Source organism: Microtus pennsylvanicus, chromosome 17 (genome assembly GCF_037038515.1).
Source record: "Microtus pennsylvanicus isolate mMicPen1 chromosome 17, mMicPen1.hap1, whole genome shotgun sequence".
In the NCBI taxonomy this organism is placed as follows: domain Eukaryota; kingdom Metazoa; phylum Chordata; class Mammalia; order Rodentia; family Cricetidae; genus Microtus; species Microtus pennsylvanicus.
This window is the reverse complement of record NC_134595.1, coordinates 7040477-7059763: the sequence shown is the minus strand read 5'-3', so window position 1 is coordinate 7059763 and position 19287 is coordinate 7040477. Positions and strand designations below refer to the sequence as shown.

The 19287-nt window shown below is 38.1% G+C and overlaps 1 protein-coding gene across 25 annotated transcripts in view; it reads right to left on the bottom strand.

Annotated features, from left to right (window-relative positions):
• Nucleotides 1–19287, bottom strand: part of Map2 (microtubule associated protein 2) — a 264833-nt gene that overhangs the window by 218181 nt on the left and 27365 nt on the right. The window lies entirely within an intron of this gene.

Below are 19287 nucleotides of genomic sequence, written 5' to 3'. Positions count from 1 at the left end.
CATGAAGGAAAGAAAAATCACCTAGGAGTCTTACAGTAGCATATGAAGGGCTACTGGGAGGCACATAGATTCAAGGGCATGTGCTTACAATAGTAGGTTAATGTACCCTGACCAGCTATTGGGGGGGGGGTAGGAAAGAGAACAAAGTGAGAGAAATCTATAAAACATATCTTTAAGTAGAAGACTGAAAACTGGACTTTATCTTTTAAAAAGGCATATGAGAGGTGATGATCTATCAGGAGAGTAACAGAATTGACGGTGGAATTTGAAAAGTTTCTTATAGGAATAGTATATAAACCCATTTGCCAGGAGCAGAATCTGATATCCCAGTAAAGAGGTTGTCTTAGGGCTACTATTGCGGTGATGAAACACCATAACCAAGAGAAACTGGAGGGAAAAATGGTTTATTTCACTCACAGTTCCATATAATGGTTCATCATCAAAAGCAGTGAGGGCAGGAATCTCAAGGCTGCTGCTTACTGGCTTCCTTCTCCTGCCTTGCTCCGCTGCTTTCTTATAGAACCCAGGACCACCATCCCAGTGAGGGACAGGCTGACAACAGGATGGACCCTCACTCATGAATCACTAATTAAGAAAATGCCCTACAGGCTTGCCTACAGCCTAATCTGAGGGAGACATTTTATCAGTCAAGGCTCCCTCCTCCTCCTCTCTGATGACTCTAGCTTTTGTCAAGTTGATATAAAGCTACTTTGTACATAAGTCATTATAATTGCTCTGATATGAAGATGAGAAAATCTAACATTGAGGGAGTGGAAATAAAGTGGAGAAAGGACAGTGAAGGCAGATACAACCCGAGGGATGCATTGTGGGAGTGAGAGGCTCTTTCTAGGTGGAGCAGAATTAGGTTGGCTGGGTAGAGAGTAGGTGTACTCACTGAGAAGAAAGAAAACTGCAGTCTGCATATGACCCATGGTTCAATTTGTTTAAACCAGAATCCTATAGAAAAGGCCCATTTCACAGAGGGCAATGGAGTCATAATACCACAAAGTAACTTGCCTGGGATCTACTTCTTAATATGCTAGGAGAGATGGCCAGTGTAGAAAACCTTTTCTGTGTGGGTTAGCGCAGGAATGCATAGGGTGTAGCTAGTTATTGATGAAGGATCCTTACTTTCCAAGAAGCCAGTACCAGAGATCCCATTCTCTCAGGTGGCAAAAAAGATAATAAACACAATAGAAGCCAATGTTATTTAAAAGATGAAGGCAAAATCTATAATTTTCTATATTTTAAATATAGAATTTTTTTTCAGATTCATTACAGGGCCTTTTGCTGGTTAAAGCATGTTCAATTTGATGATATTTGGAATCATACACACAATGTTACTTTGGGGAATTTGGCAAGACAAGGGGCCAGCATTTGTTTCTTTGGATTTTAGTCCAGCAGTCTCCACTGACTCAAGTATCACGATCTCGGAGGAAGCTTGGCTTGGCTATCACCCATCACCCAGCGTCATCCTGTTCTTGGAAATCCAAACTAGACCACCAGATACCCACATTCTATAAATCCCACCTCTGGGTATCTCACCACACGCCACTCTGAAGAACTGACATGTGCCTTGGACCCCGAGGCATATGCCAGGTAAACTATCATTTAGACTGATGTGGAAGGCATAAACTATGGTATTGTGAACAAACATGAGGAAACAAAAACATAAATGCCACGTGCTTACATCCTGGAGTGGAAAAAGCATGACTGCTCCTTGTAGTAAATGAGATAATTATACTGGAAAGAATTTCAAATCCCAGATTTACTTTTCAACATATGTTCATTCCCTGAAGTCATGCAATGGACTCTCTTTGAAGAGAAAGCTTGCTTACATTCAATGCCATACTTAGTGAGTTTTTCATAGTGAGGGCGGGAGTACAGGAGCTGAAATCATTTTCTCTTTTCATATGAAAATGATGGATTATTCATCCCAATGACAATTAGTTCATTTGAATTTTTAATTCTATTTTAAATGTACTTTGACTGGTTTGTTTTTTCTTCCATTTTCTGGTTCTGACAGAAATAATTCTAGAATTATACAACTTTTCTCAAAATAAACAAAATAAACTTGAGCTGTCAGCATACTTCTGTGGTAGAACCCTTGTCTAGAATACCGGGGACCCTGGAAGTAATTTCCAGCGTCACATGACCACACATATAAGAGATAATGGGAAAAGGTCAGTTCAAGAAAGTAGAGTAATTACTAAGTCAGTGCCCCTCTCCAAACTTGAATTCTAACTAGACTTTAAAAAAGGGAAAAAAAAACCCAAAGTTACAAGATAATTTCAGATTTTAAAATATAAGCAATTTTCATTTAATTTTAGATGTTAGAAGAATATAAAGAATTTTTATTCATACCATCACTATTTTAAAATGCCCTAAGTAGTCCATAATTATAAACCCATGCTTTCTAACCTTTATACAAACCAATATTTAATAATATTGCTAATGCCTTGGCTTTTTGTTATTAGTTCTTTTAATTTATTTTTATATACCAACCACAGTTTCCCCTCCCTCTTCTCCCATTCCTTCCCCCTGCCTTCTCTATCTACTCAGAAAGGGTAGGGCCTCGCATGGGAGTCGTCAAAGGATGGCACATCAAGTCGAGGCAGGACCAAGTTTGTGGGGCCCCCAGCAGTGAGACCAGGGTCTGTCCCTGGTGCATGAGCTGGCTTTTGGGAACCCATTCCCTATGGTGGGATGTCTCAATTAGCCTTGGCGTTTGTTATTTAAAGATTCATTGTTTAAGTTTTTACTCATGTTAATGCCTGTGAGTGAGTGTGACACGCGTTTGGGTGCTACTGAGGACCTGGAGTTAAGGGTGGTTGGGAGCCACTTGATGTGGGTGCTGGGAACTGAACTCAGGTTCTCAGAAGAGCAGTGCAAGCTTACACACAGAGCACCTCTGCCCCCGAGCTTGACAACTTATTGTGGATGTGGTAACAGATTTGTACCGCGAACTGAATGTGAAGGAGCTGATGCGGACTGGAATGAATCAGCTAGTTTTAGGATGAACCCACTGTGCGCAAGCTAGAAAGCATAAGCGATAACTCTTTGCCGATCTGTTCCTTCAGAAAAATGGGAACATTGCCTCCTTCAGGCCTTTTCCAATCTCCCTACCCAAATCAAACACTATCCAAATACAAAAAAGGCCTATTCACGAAGCACATTTTCTATATGAAGTAGCATAATTTGAATTAATCTAAAGTATTTTAATATTGAATAAAGCATGAAGAGATGCTTCCCACACTAACACAAGGATTGGGAGTACACAGTTAGGAAGTCCTACTGCAATATCTTTTACTTTCAACCAAAACATCCATGCATTCCTTTTTCAGAAAGGAAAAAGTAAATCTTAAGCTTGTGAACACTGAGCAAGCTGGTCCTATCAACACGGTGCTGAAAGAAGTAATCAGTGTCCCTGGATAATTTCAACAATTCATACAACTAGAATGGCGTAGAACCGAGCCCTAAATTTCTGGCTTTTTACTGTAGACAGATCTTTTAATGATTTTACATATATACATATATATATATGTGTGTGTGTGTGTGTAATATATTGTATATTATATATTATATACTATACATGGTTACGTACTTCTAATATATGACAAATACATATTTATAATACATAACAAATGTGTATGTATTTTTAATATATAACAAACATTATATTGGTAATATATATATAATGTATATATAAAGTTTGTCTGCTCTTAATGCTTATTAGTTACTTCACACTCTTCATGTTGAGACGCCCCAGAATCAGGAAGACATCCAGAACCCGGGGGCTGAGTGCAAGTTCAAAAGCAAGCAATCCTGACATTGGTAGCTCCATTCATTATGTTGACTCCACAATCTCTAATTTGATTCTATCAAATAATGGTATTTTAGCAACACTGACACTTTCAATAAAGAGACGCTAACAAAGGTAAGGAAATGGGAAGAGACAGGGCTACAGATGACTGCAATTATGTTCTTAGAACAAGAAGTGCCATTTCCTGGTTGTGCTGATCCTGGGCAATTCAGCTTGTCAAGATTCCAGTTTCTTCCCAGTGAAAATGGCCATTAGTTTATTAGTGCATATATTATCAAGGTTGTTTTTTCCCCCATTTAAACTGCATCGTAGCTATATCTCATTGGAATATATTGGAATTAAAAATTAGGCAGTATATTTTGCTTTAATTTAAAAAAAAACACAAGAAAGGAATAGGTTAAAAATGGCTTTCTCCCCAGGGAGGGACGAGAAAAACAAGAAAAACATTCTCACGCATCCGGAGGCCACTGAAGTCAGAGTTTATGTAGACAGGAACCAGAAAATACTATTAAAACTTGCTTCTTAAAAAAGATAGTGTTCAGCATACAATAAAAAGCTAAGAGATATTTCCATACTTTGTTGTGAAATCAAGTACGTTAGAATTAACATGACTAGGCAGATGTCACATGTAAAGGCATTTTCTGTGCAAACCTAGAAACTGAAATCAACCTCCCAAACCCCTGAGAAGGTAGACCCAGAGAAGTGACTCTGCAGTTTTCCTCTGAACTTCACATGTGTGCACGCTGTCACACGTGTCCCCACTCCCAAAAGAAAGAGAATGTCACAGGCAAGGAGAGCCACTTCTCAGCTGCAGAATGACTTTTAAGTATTAAGCATAGAACAACTCCTCCTGCATTTTGTCCTTTAAAATTTCTTTACATTTTTTAACATTTACATGTATGCGTCTGTTTATGTACATGTGCCATGACAGGCGAACGGACGTCACTGGAAAACGTCCAGTTTCTTCTCTCTGTCCCCAGTGTCTTTCCCAGGCACTGAATCCTGTCACCAGACTCGGTGGCTAGCAATTTCAGATCACATGGAACAGACATGGGAGATCTATCCTGAGGTTACAGGAAGGGAAGACACCTCCTTGCTTTCAGTTGTTTATGGGACTCTGTATGAGAACAGGAGTGTTCCAGGAACCTGAAGAACAGGCCAGTGAGCTGTTAATTATGCATCCCTCCTCTTTAAGAGGTTGACTCCTCACAACCATTAGCGTAATATGTCAATATTAAATGTTTTTATTTAATTTAACTTGCTTAAGTGGTTTTCAGGTCACAATAATAAATTTGTTATAAGCAGGTTTTCTGACTCTTCACTGAGTTGCTGTTGTTTGTTTTTGTTCCCCTGAAGATAATTCTTCAAAGTTTCTATTGTTCAGTTACTCATCCAAACAAACGTACTTAGCAGAAGCATACGTAAATGGACATTGGTTATAGACTATTTGAAAGGGAGATAAAAAGAGTGAGGAGCAGAAAACTCTAGCCAGCAATGGATTCCTTTCCCCATGAGATGAGGCCCCTGAGTCATTAAGTTTACTGCACTGCAGTGATTTCGGAGGTTAAGCCCAGACTTCATTAAGAAACCAGTGTCCACACCCAACAGAACCAGCTTGTTTTCAGCTCACCTATGTTGTCTTTCCCTTGGGAGATATCTGCTGACACATTTCATCACAACACAGGCAGTCAGCTATCAGTAATCTTTATACATTATGAAGGTCAATTTTTCATGGATGTCTCAATTTATGTGAAAGCAATAACTCCAGATATTGTTGAGGAAACTGCACACATAGACACTGAAATATCAAACTCACAAATAAACACAGTTTGAGAACACTGAAGTACAACTAAGCTGTAATTTTTTGTTCTACTTATTTGTATTTATTTTGTGAATGAGATTGTAATCATAGAAAATCAGTCAATATAGAAAGACATCTTATTCACTCAGAGGAAGTTACTATCCCTGAATAATGAAGATAGTTTTAGAGGCTAAGGCATTGGAAGACTCATCGGGAGCCCATAAATTATGAACACTTAGAGCCTCCCAATGACAGATGACTATTCAACTACCATGGATTGTTGATCTACCAGACACTCATCATAGCCTTGAAGGTATAAACACTAGGGCGAAGATACAAGTCTAGAGTTTACTATCATTGAAAACATGCATGAAGGTATGGCCTCTAGAGACCATCAGAGAAGTTTGCCAATGGATTCCAGCTCATAGCCCATATGGCATCAGGAAAGGATTGAAAATGGGAGAAACTCTAGGCATGTCTAGCAGAAAACTCGAGTTGAATCCCTGACCAGGGAATGACAGAACAAACAAGAGCTGCTCAACAAGATCTTACATGTCTGAAGGGCAAGCTACATGATGATATGCTAACATAGAGATACTTCCTGCATCTTAGCATGTTGGTCTTCACCTTGAAGGTTTGGGTAGGGGTTGACATTAGAAGTATACCTCATGGTCCCAGGTCTGAAGAGAGAAAGTTATGGAAGAAAATAATGGTGGTAATGGTTGTCAGTGGTTGAGCATTTAGCACGTGGAAAGCACTGACACAGGGTTTTCCACATCTTCATTCTCTTAGTCTATGCTGTGATCACCCTCACCTTACAGGTCAGAAAACGGGCAGCTTTGTAGCTTTCCTAGAATCCAGTAGTATTCAGTGGAGCCACGATTAGATAACAGGCACATTTCACTAGATAACTCATGCACTTAACCTGTAGAATAATCCTGGAAGCTTCCAGTGTACAGGAAAAAAATACAAAAATTTTTGACAGAGATAAAGTGAATACCACAGACAGAAATAGTTTAATTTAGACTAGTTAGTCACTCAACTATGTTCAACAGTTATTTCTCAGATAACATTTCCTTTGATTATTCTGAGCATTTTGTGTGTGTTATGTAAATTTTGCAGTAGCCTTCAGAGATACGTTTGTTTGACATGAGAGGAAACCACAAATGTGGCTTCAGTAGCTTGACTAATAATACACAGCTCCCGCCCTTGGCCATATCTCCCACTGTTTCCCAGGAAGTGAAAAGGAGCCTTACTTGTGTCATATACTTCTATGGATGCTCAGCTATACACTTTATATGACGCAGATCTGGGAACATTGTGATATCACCATCCGAGTTATTGCTACTATTATTACTACTATTATTAGAAGCAAACATGATAGGTACTGGGAAAATCTGTAATATCAAAATATCTACATCTCTCAACTTCCACTTGCTTTATAATTCAAACACAGTGACCCATCTTCTCAGCCATTCCAAACCATTTCTCAATGGGAATTCTAATCTCTAACTAGGAGTGGGTCCAAGCCTTTAAATTATTTTGCACGTTATTCATTCTAGCTGGCATTCATTAGTCTAAGACTCTGATTGGCTATTTCCTTTAACATCAGTATCATTGTTTCTGCTTCTTAGAGTTCCAGTCAAGAGAGGCTGTAGCTTGCATGTATCCTATCACACAACCGAGATGTAACTCTGCAGACTTTGACTTGTTTGGTAAGTAATTTACCTCCAGGTTTTCTGCATAGCTTTCTGGGGATGATTTATCTTTTTCTCCGACACCAAACAGTAGGATGACTTAGCTAACAGGTGGTTTCTCACTGGGGAACCTCTTGTTCTGGGAGTGCAGCCAAGCCTTTTGTAATGATCCTACTTTATAAAATGGGATTCCTGGCCTTTTAACAGCAGGAATTTCTGTCAGAAAGAAACACATACCTACTTATTTGCATTATTATCTGAATCCCTAGGACACATTAATAACTGACATTGTATGTAACCTTCTTTGTCATTTAATGAAGACCAATTTAATGATCCCAACAAAATCAAGAAAAAAAAGAAGATATTGTCTTTTCAGCAGCAATTCATTTAAATGGCTAAAATGGGTATAACAGGTATACAGCAGGACAGTATATAGTATATATTAACATATGTGTATGTGTGTGTGTGTGTGTGTGTGCCTTGTCACTTCCCGTAGACCACCTTTTCTCCAGAAAGAATGGAAAATACCAACAACAAATTACCATCTTTATGCAAGTGGAATGCAGATCACTGGTAGTTATAACTCACTCCTCAGCTATCATGAAGTTTTCAAAACTTTTACATAAATACTTTTTGACTGTCTCTGCAATTCTGTTAACTATACAAAGAGCATATCCCTGTTACCTTATATTCGATGAGTAATCTGATGCTTAGAAGACTGTGTGTTACATTGTCAATTTAGAAAACTCATAAGAATTAGAATTTAAAGCTTTTGACGATTGACAGTAAGTTGAACACATTCTCTAATAGGCCAGAGTGCCCAATTGCTGAAAAACATAAGCTAAAAGAATACCTTTAGCCCTTTTCTTGCTTCAAAAGTGAGCGATTGCACAGAATCCTCCAGTATTTGTTCCTACCATTTTCTACTGGCTGCCTCACACTCTATAGATGATATATATCCTAGCTAGTTCGACGTCAGCTTGACAAAAGCTAGAGTCATTTGGGAAGAAGGAAACACTACTGAGAAAATGTCCCCACCAGATTAGCCTGTGGTACATTTCCCTGAAGAATGATTAGTGTGGGAGAGCCTGGCTAACTGTGGGCTGGCCAACCCGAAGCAGGAGGTCCTAGGTGTTATAAGAAAGCAGGCTGAGCAAACCATGAGGATACAGCCAGTAACTATCATTCTTCCATGGCTTCTGCATCAGTTCCTGCCTTGAATTCCTGACCTGGTATTCCTGGATGATAGGTTACAAGCTGTATGAGGAAATACACCCTTTCTTCCCCGACTTGATTTTGGTCATGGTGTTTTATGACAGCAACAGAAATCCTAACTAAGGGTATATATGTAGGTCAATTGTGTCCTTCTAGATCAGATTGTGAGTGATTTAGGAAGCATTTATAAGACCAAATCATGAGGCAGAAATTTACGCTTTATATAGTAAAATATTCACTAATTATAGTAAAGACAACTTGTTGGTAGGATGGGATTCTTATTCTATGATGTTTGATTTATCTGATTCTTGTTTATGTACACGTGGGAGTTTAGGGAAAGTGTGTGTACACGCACATGTACATGCACACGTGCACACATATGGACTAGATTTTTGGTTGCTTTTGATAAAAGAAGTTTTATCTTGAGGAAAAAGTTGTCAGTAAAGTGTGAGTAAATTAACCCAACACTACTCTTATGACCATCATGTGAGAAATGACATTTGTTAGTGTACTTCGCCGTGGACTTGGCCTTCTCATCTCAGATAAGCTTCGGTCATAGTGATGGCAATGGTAATAGTCAAGCGTGAGTCCTTACAGCTTCAGAGACAGATCAATGTTTAGCAAGCATGAATGAGAATACAGTTACCCCAAATTACCACATGGCATACGTTCTTTAAGCCCAGAACTTCAGAGTAGACTTTCCAATTATCTATAGATCTTTAGAACATATAAATACATAAGGATCATTCAGTTCTATGTGTATCAGAGGTAAGAAATGGCAATTTTATTAATGTTCTACAATGTATAAAGGCATCTAATGCTAATAAATTTGCACTATCCCTGGAAGTTTTCTTCTTCTTTTATTTGTTTTTGCTTGATTGTTTTCTGATACAGGGTTTATCTGTATATCAATACTACCTATCCTGGAACTTGCTTTGCAGACTAGGCTGGCCTCAAAATCACTGAGATCTTCATGCCTCTGCTTCCCAAGTGCTGGGATTAAAAGCATGCAACACCACTGTTAATATGGATCTATATTTTGAGTATTTAGCACTCCTGACAAGGAAATAAAAAACAATAGCAAAAGAAAACCATACTTGGGCCTTGGTTATGATGAACACAGTTGAATTCCACCTTGGGAAAGCTAAGAGCAGCCTTGCAACCATTTCAGAAATAATATTTATTAAATATAAAAATATGTAATCTATATTTAAATGTTTCTATAAGATTTAACTGCTGATGAAAGCCAAAATACCAGTCAAAATTTACAATAATCCCATAGAAGTAATATGTTATCTAAGTAGCCTGCTCTAAACATCCCTTTGAATCACACAATAATAAAAATTTATTGATGCTCGTATATCAAGAAATCAGTCAGGAGCACATGGGTAATATGAACTCAAACCCACATAAAAATAAAATTAAGTGCATTTGTTGCAGTTTTTAAAGAAACATGCTATTTTTTCTACTTTCTCTATGAACTTGAACACATCACCTATCATTTCTTTTGCCACAGAGTCTACATCTAAAAAATACAGTTAATAACAATCCCTACTTATGATTCTTATAAGAATTGTGTTCTGGAGTCAGGCAGTGGAGGCACATGCCCTTAATCCCAGCATTTAGGAGGCAGAGGCAGGTGAATCTCTGTGAGTTTGAGGCCAGCCTGGTTCTATAAGAGCTAGTTCCAGGACAGCTAAGGCTGTTACATAGAGAAACCCTGTCTCAAAGAAAACAACAACAACAACAACAACAACAAAAACAAAAACAAAAATGAAGAAAGAAATATGGTTTGGAATAAATTAGGTCTCCCCTTCCAAGTATATGCCGATGTACTGTCTCTCCAAATAAAACTATATGAAGATGGAGCCACTGGAGATAATTTGATCCAGATGAGGTCCTGGTAGAGTGTACCTGTAAGAAGTGACAACAGTATTTGTTCACGATCTTGTCTGCCATATACGACAAAGAAGATGAGTGCCATCTTCAAGCAAACACCATGATAATGGATTCCCAGGTACTATCACTATGAGAAACAAACGGCTTTAAGTTCAAGCCAGTCAGTCAACCTACAGTATTTTAATGGAGCAGACCAAACTGATTAAAACAGGAATGAATGTTCACATTCAGAAGGATTTGAGACACATGATCAACCTTCTGTCCAGTATGTGAATATCTGTTTTCACATATTTGCAGACCACATGCTACTGCATATTATCTTAAATTCTACAGTTTTTAAAGAGTCACTTTACTGTGTATATAAATATACACAGTATATTTAGTGTTCAGATATTCAGTGTTCAGACAATGTGCTTATGTTTTTCTAACATCATAGCTTTGGAACATGTCTTAGTTGGGATGTCTACTGCTGTGATAAATCACCATGACCATGTTTTAGGTGGTTATATTATTGGAGCCACTTCAGGGAGGTGCACACCAATTTGCTGTTCAATATATTAAGCCTAAAAGCGTGTGTGTGTGTGTAACATTCAAGCTGAACAAATTATATTTATGTATTTATAAATATATATTAATTAGACTATATTAATTGTTATCACATACATACATACATATATATGTAAAAGATACCATGAATTTGAAATAGAGCAAAGAGGTATATGGGAGAGTTTGGATGAAAGAAAGGGAAGGAGGAATGATGAAATTATATTATGATCTCAAAAAAATAAAAGAAGTAATAAAAAACCCACCATGAACAAAATCAGCTTGGGGAGGAAAGGACTTGGCTCTGCTTCCAACCCTTAGATCACACTACATCACTGAGGGTATTGAGGGCAGGCACTTGCAACAGAAATGGAGACAGGAGTAAAAGAAGAAACCATAGAGGAATATGCTTACTGGCTTCCTCTCCATGGCTTGTTTTGCCTGATTTTTTTAATATAATCTAGGAACACCTGCCCAGGGTTGCACCACCTACAGTGAACTGGACCTTCCCACATCAATCATCAATCAAGAAAATACCCCACAGGCTTACCCATAGGCTAATGTAGAGTGGGAATGTTCAGATTCCATCAGAATAAAGGCAGAATAGAGGCCCTTAACTGGAAAAAATAATTGATATAGACAAAAATTATAAACAAAACGTTGGTTACTTGCAAAAGCAAGTGTATTGGTTACTGACTTTCTCTTCGTCTTGTGCAAGTGGGTCCTCGGTGTGCACTAAGAGGGAGGATGTGCACTGTAAATTTCCTGCCTTAAGGAATTTAATTGTTCATGGGCATGTGAAAAGCTTTGGGTGATTTAACTTCTCTAAAAACACTAAATGTCACATGGATTTTATGCAAACACTTCTGGCAACACATATTACATCATTATACTGCACTGCTGACTTTGAAAAGGGAATATTCCAAACTCTAGAGACAGAGTCAGGAATATTGGAGTTCACGATCATACTCCAGTACACAGGATATCCTATGGAGTCCTTGTCTCCAAAATTTAGAAGTATTACATCGAAATATTAAAGCATTTAAAGATATAAAGGATCAAAACTTTATATTTTGTTTCTTGAAGGGTAATTTGCCTTTTAAAACTAGAATTCTGGCTAGCGTTGGAATTAATTTGCAAGGAAAGTGCCAAACTATTACTCTTAGGGCCAGTCTGTCATTAATTTCTTAGCAGAAGAATAAATACAAGATGGATAATGGATGATTATGCATCATTAAGCAGACGAACATCCGGGGTTCAAGCAACTTGCGAAAGGAACAACAACATGTCTACAATTATGTTGTCATTCTGAGACATAATAACAGAGTCCTCTGCACAAAGACCACATGGCACACTTCCACTCTGCCTGAATTGCATTTTATAGAATGCAGAATTCACCTTCTGCCTCCCCTATATTCAAAATATCAATGAACAGGGCAAAACAGAGACAATGAAAGCAAATGCAGGATTGCAATGCAAGAATTAGGAGCAAAAATATCCAAGGCTGGTATCTCATTTCTTTTAGAATAAAAAGAAAAAATGTATAGATTTGTTATTATTTATACACAAGATCAGGAGTGTTTGTAGAGAGGATGGTGGTCCAATGTAACACATTTTGTTATTATATGGAAAATTGCTGTCAGGTTGCAGCGTAGTCCTCAGAAGAGATCACAAAACTCCTGCCTTCATGCCTCCATATTTCATCTCACACAGAAGCTATTATTTGAGTGTGCTTTAAGGAAAAAAGGCAGCATGAGAAATGGGCCTGTCTACCACAGGTACAATGCATTGTTACTAAAGACAATGAGATATGCATCCACCTCTTAATGTGGCTTTATTCAACTCCTACTAACATTTGCATTCTGCAAATACATTATGTCAGAAATGTCATTATCAAAAGCAGAAAAAAGTAGAGTAACTTAAGATATGTCTGAGGATCTCATAAGGATGTATTGGATATCATGAATTTTTTCCTAGGTATAAGATATGACACAAAATGTACCAGAATGTTTTTAGATTAAAAGAAAGAAACTGACCTGTGCTCAAAGGGAAGAGGCAGGTTCCGGATTAAATTCCTTTCTAGAGAGAAGAACCTGCCAGAGGACAGATGAAAGCAGGTTTCATCTCCTTAAAGAAGCTGGGGAAACCCAATAGCTCTAAGAAATAGGTCTCTTGTATTTGCATATAGGTCAACCCTCCCCCACTGTGTGCTTCTAGAGATCACAGGGCCATTCCTCGAGAATCTGTCACCTCAAGCCTCACTCTTTACTGCAAAAAAGTGAACAGGTTGACTCCAAAGGCTTTAATTGGAAAAGAAAAAGTGATTTCAAGGTATTCCTTCGTCTCCTCCAATACTTATGCATCAATTTCAAACTAGTTAAAATCCCATTAACACCAACACAATCTTTGTATATGCAATTACAGACAAGGCAGAAAGGGCTACAACTATGCTGAGCTATGCATTTACAAAGTGCATAGATTCAAGTACTGTGTGGACAGTAACTAGGATAGCTGCTCATCAATATCGGATTCTTTCTGCAAGCAGAGAGATTAGACTGCAGGAGAAACCTGGCATCTGAACCCACACAAATGAGGCTCGGAACTGCAGAAGAAAAACAAGATGCTAGGAACAGAGCTATGTTTAGCCTCCTACAGCTGTACCTACACACACTGGGTAGCAAATGTGCCGAGAATCTGTATGAAGCACGACAGTTCTGCCCGGGATGCGAATCATTCGGGGCTCAGTCAGAAAACGGGGTTCTCACAAAAGCATCATTGCCATGGATAAGAAGGAATGCTCTGCAGCAATGAGAGACCAGATGGGCCAGATATTGGTACCACACCCAATGAGAGACCAGATAGGCCAAATATCGGTACCATACCCAACAGGTACCAGAGGGGACAAAAGCCAAAAAGGACAGATTCTCCTCACTAAAATAGAGAGGGCACTTGATACTGCTGGGAACCTGATCTTCATTTTAAAGAACCTTAGTATCAAAGGGTACATCATAGCAGGATTTATGGGTAAGTATTTCAGTTGTTCTTACTCAAATTGTATGGCTTTAGATTATATCTGTCAGGTTTCCCATCGAGTGGATATTGTCTTACAGGCTCAACTAATTACATAATGATCTAATCTCAAACTTGACAACTGCTCTCAAAAAATTCTATCACAAGAAATTAGGATTTCTAAATTATAGCTACACAGTAGTGGCTTAGTGTCTAATACACTTTTAATATTTTATTAAGATATACAAGGCAGCCCATTTTAATAAGGTAGGGTGAGATAATTCTTTGAATCTGATTTCTTAAATTATTATAATACACTTAAAACAATAGAGCAATATGCCTTTCCAATGATCTATCATAGTCCTTAACACAAAGTTAAGTATTTCTGAGCAGTAGATATCTACAAAATATTTTGTATTATTTTACAATATCTCTAAAATCTGCTGGCTAATATGAAGTATCATATGGTCTCTGTGTCAAAAATCACTTCTTATTACACGTAAGCAATAGCTAGATGGTTCCCAATAAATTTTGCTAAAGATATTTCCATGTTTTTGATGATCACAATGCCTAGTACTTTGTGCTCCCCAGTGAGTGTTTGTGCGGCTAGCCTTAAGCAATCTAACAGATTAGATAAATGACTCGTAATGTTCCCCATCGCAAATGAGAACAGGAAATAACAACCATAGCACAAGTTCACAAAGCACACACAGCAACAACAACAGTGTTTCATGTCTTTAATCCAAACGACATCATTCTGGAATGTAAAGACAGAATGTTAAATAAAAAACCATAGGGTTTATGTTAAGGTACCGCTACTGTTAACTCAGGGACACTGTTTGAAAACTACTATTTTCACTAAGATATTGAATACCTGTACCAATATTATAGGAAGTCAGCAAATAAATAGATAACAAGACTAATTAAAAGACATACTTGAATATAATACCATTAATTCTAAAACATAAAATGTACTTTTGGGAAGTACTAATGTTGTTAAACAATTTTAAGATATTTCCCATTATTCTTAGTAATGTGTCCCTTAGATTTAACGTTGACTTTATATTTATAATAAAAATGATTAAGTATGAGTTTAAGAATGTTTAAAACAAAAAAATAGCACAATTTAAGGCAACTTGCTCAGTACTATCTTAATCCTATGATACATTAACAGAATCTCAAGACCACGATATAAATTAACTGATAGTGGGGGAATGCACCCCTTAGTACTCTATTCTTATGCCAAATTCTTATGCCAGCCTTATAAATATTTCTGCAGTTCTGGAGTAAGAAGGTTACTTTTTCTTCCCTAAATATTCCTATTGTTCTGAAAGAAGCTTTATCACTCTATTATTTCTCTCTTTTATAAAAAAGTACATTCATGGCCTCCCATATCAACGAGCTATGTGACACACTACACACACAACAAGAGAGTTAAAGCATATATAACCTGATGGGTGAGCCTCTGTTGGCCTCTTGATGCCAAAGTGCTGATCCTGGACCTCCATATTATAACATCCAGAAAGAACTAGACGTTAAGAAAGTTTGGAATGGAAGCAGGTATAAGACTTATCCCCCACTACTCTCTGGATGTTAATGACGATACTAGAGACCTAACTTCCGGTTCAGCATCTCCATAGCTCCCTAGTCCCAAAACTGCCACAATACCAGCAGTATGTGTATGGTTACTATATGCTTCAGGGAGACAAGTAGACACTGCAATACCCTCTGGAAAATTTTTCTAGATCCTAGAATTCCAAGACTCTGTGGCTATTACATTATTTGGAGGAAAGGCCTTTGTAGAATAATTAAGCAAAACACCTGAAGGGTTCATTCTGGATTACCTGGATAGGATCTAAATCCCAAGAATAATCATCCTCATAAGAGACACAGGAGAGGAATGAAAGATGAGATGTTAATGTGAAAATGGGAAAACTGAGTCCATGTACCATAGACTAAATGATTCCCACAAGAGTTAATAAGGAGCTAGAAGCATCAAGAACTAGGATTCCTTATAGAACTTCATGAAGAGCTACAGCTATGCCAATACTTTGAATCGAGAATCCTGGTCACAGAACTGTGAGAGGATTTTACTGTTTCAAGGTGCCTAGTTTGTCATAATTTGTTACAGTAGCCACACAGAATTAATAGAGCCAGTGAAGGCTTGTTCTTGTATGTGGTCTAAAGATTTGGTTCTATTAATGACCAGAATGGAGTAAAAATAGTTACTCTTGAGGATTCTGGTTTGGAAGACATGCAAAGAGCAGGGGCACAAACTCAAACTACTGACATGGTCTTTTTATGGCTTTACTGGTCGTGCCCTTCCCGAGCTCAAGTAATAATGTAGGAATCAGTTTATGCTTTTCATCCTGTGGATGTTGCCCTCGTAATAACACTGGATAATTCTTTCTGTACTATTTTTCAGACCCAGTGCCCCTTGAAATACACTGCATGGTGCAGATTTTTTTATTTTATCTTATTTTATTTATTTATTTTATTTTACTGCTGTTAAGCTGTGTGGAAGGGAAAGCAAGGTACCTGGTGTTGTGGTTTAGGTCAGTGCTTCTTGAACTTATTTAGGCACCCGACTGGCTCCCGAGAAGAGATGGTTGAAGATAAGAGATATGGAGGCAAGCTTTAGAATTTACATCCTTCACTTAGGGCGTAGATATGTGTACCGTGTGTATGTGAGAGTGTGTAAGTGTGTGTGGATGTGTTTGCATGTGTGAGTAAGGCTGTGTGTATATCTGTGTGAGTAACATCTGTGTGTGTATGTGCGTGTGGATGTGTATGTATGTATGTATGTGTGCATATGCATGTGTGTGTAGTGTGCATGTGTGTGTATGTGCGTATGTGCATGTGTATATGTGTATGTGCGTGTGTATGTGTGTGTATGTGTATGTATGTATATGTGTGCATATGCATGTGTGTGTAGTGTGCATGTGCATTGCTTGTGTGTGATTGTGTGTGTCTTTGCATGTCTGAGTATATATGATGTGTATGCGTGTGTATAACTTGTGTGTTGAGTGTGTCTATGATGTATGTATTTGTGTCTGTATGTGTGTGTACATATGTGAGTATGTATGTGTATATTATGTATATGTGAAGAGATTGGGTCTCCCGGAACTGAAGTTACAGGTGGTTGTGGGCTGCCCTATGTGGATGGTGGGAAGCAATGTGTGAATATGTATGCAGGTCCTTTCGGAAAAGCATATAATGCTCTTAACCACTGAGCAATCTCTCATGCCCTGAGAACATAACACTCTAAAATTTTCCAGGAGATGATGATATTTATCCCTCAAAGTAAAATTGTTAAGTTATGAGCTGACCATTTCCAATAGGGCTTTCCTACTCTCCACTGAACTTGCCAGACCTCAATCTATCGCTCTTAGCCTGGCTATGCTCTTTTCCTCTGTCTTCTGGACCAGGATATAACTAGTTCTTATTTGAAAGAACTGGCAGTGCCATTATAGCAAACTCAGAGGACCAGTTCTTATCTGACTCCAGCTTGAATAATTATTTGCCCTGTAGGGGTTGAAATACCACCAAGAATATCTGTGAGAAATCCAAGACTGTACTTTTGAATAGCAAGAGACAGTGTCCCTGAAAACATTCTAGGCTGAGCTGTTGTTCTGTCTTGCTTTTAATAGTCTGAATTTTTAGTAAGAACTTCTCATGTGAGTGAGAAATTGTTTTGAAGATACGGTATTTCTTTTTTGTTGTGTTTTATTGATTTTATTGTGCTACACATCTCTCCTCTCCTCCCTGCCTCAAAGGAGTTTTATGTACTTTTAAGTTATGAAAAACACTATTCAGTGGTTTTAATGAGGTCTGAATGGTAGGATTCTGAGCCCAAAAGGGTGATCACAATAGCGAGGTTGAAAAAGCAAGGCTACAAAATTTCAGGTGGCATTGGTGTTTTCTATGAAAATGGCTTTGTTCTTATAATCAAATGTGAAGGTTTCTGAGTCACTACAAGTCACATTTTTATCAGTTAAAAAAAATCATGAGTCTTTGGATGGAGCTGAATATAAAGGGTCTTATTCAAGGCCACAATCTCGGGCCTAGATAAAGCTCAACTCTTAGAGGAAGAACTGCCTGTCCTGAGTCATTTACCTTAACATTATCTCCAGAGAGAGCAAGCTGTGGGCCATGGCAATCTGAAGCTCTGTTGGAAGGGAAGAACGACTGGCTTATGGGTCCTAGGCATTCTGCAGGTACTTAGAGCGGTACACACTATCTGCAGTAGAAAACTAATAGCTCAAATAGCTCTTTGTTCCTAGACTGAAATGAGCCAATTAAGTCTCATTAGAGGGACAGTGGCTTCAGAATCTGGAGTACTTAGTCTATTTATAATAACGATGGCTGGAGGGATGCCTCAATGGTTATAAATGCTGATTGATCTTTAGGGAACCTAGGCTTGGTTCCAGCACCCAGTTCAGGTTGCTCACAGCTGTCTGTAATTCCAGTCCTGGAAGGATCAGAGGCCCTTGGCCTCCATGAACACCTGCACTCATGTGCATATGCATACACACTTACATGCACACGCATGATTAAAAATAAGAAAAAATACAATATTTACAAAACAGTAGGAGGAAATGTCACATGATCCGAGAAAACTAAAATATACTTAGGAAACTGAGTGGGGAGATAAGGCAGCTGGAGAACCTCTTCCTCCAGCCTACTTTAATAATATGATTCAGATGCTTATATCACTACCATAAAACTTTTTCCTTGACTCATTCATCTCTTAGTTATTCAAAGACCTTTCCACTGTTTAAAATTCGAAGACTTTCTCTACTTTTTCTACTTCCCATGTAGACTAGATCTATGTAAGTCTCTCTTGGTGTCCTCATTGTTGTCTAAGTTCTCTGGGAATGTGGTTTGTAGGCTGGCTTTCTTTGCTTTAGTAGAAAAAGACAAGATCTCCTGAGTAACTTGGGAGCATGGGGACCTTGGGGGAGGGTTGGAGGGGGAGGGAAGAGGCAGCGAGGGGAGCAAAGAAAAAGGTAGAGCTCAATAAAAATCAATGAAAAAATTAAGGCCTTTCATTTTTACCATTAAATAACTAGCATTTCCAATACAATTAAACAGTTCTTGTTTTAAAAAAAGGAAGATTTCTGAATGTTGATAAATATATTAAAGCTATGGCATTTTGGGTGAAAAGGACAAAATACACAATGCAGTATTAAACACAAGTCCAAAGAGGGAAATAACTGAGACAGAGGACTGGAAAAAACTACAGTCAAGGTGCTTATCTAAAGTCTGCATGAATATAAGTCCTCTAGCCTGTCCAGAGC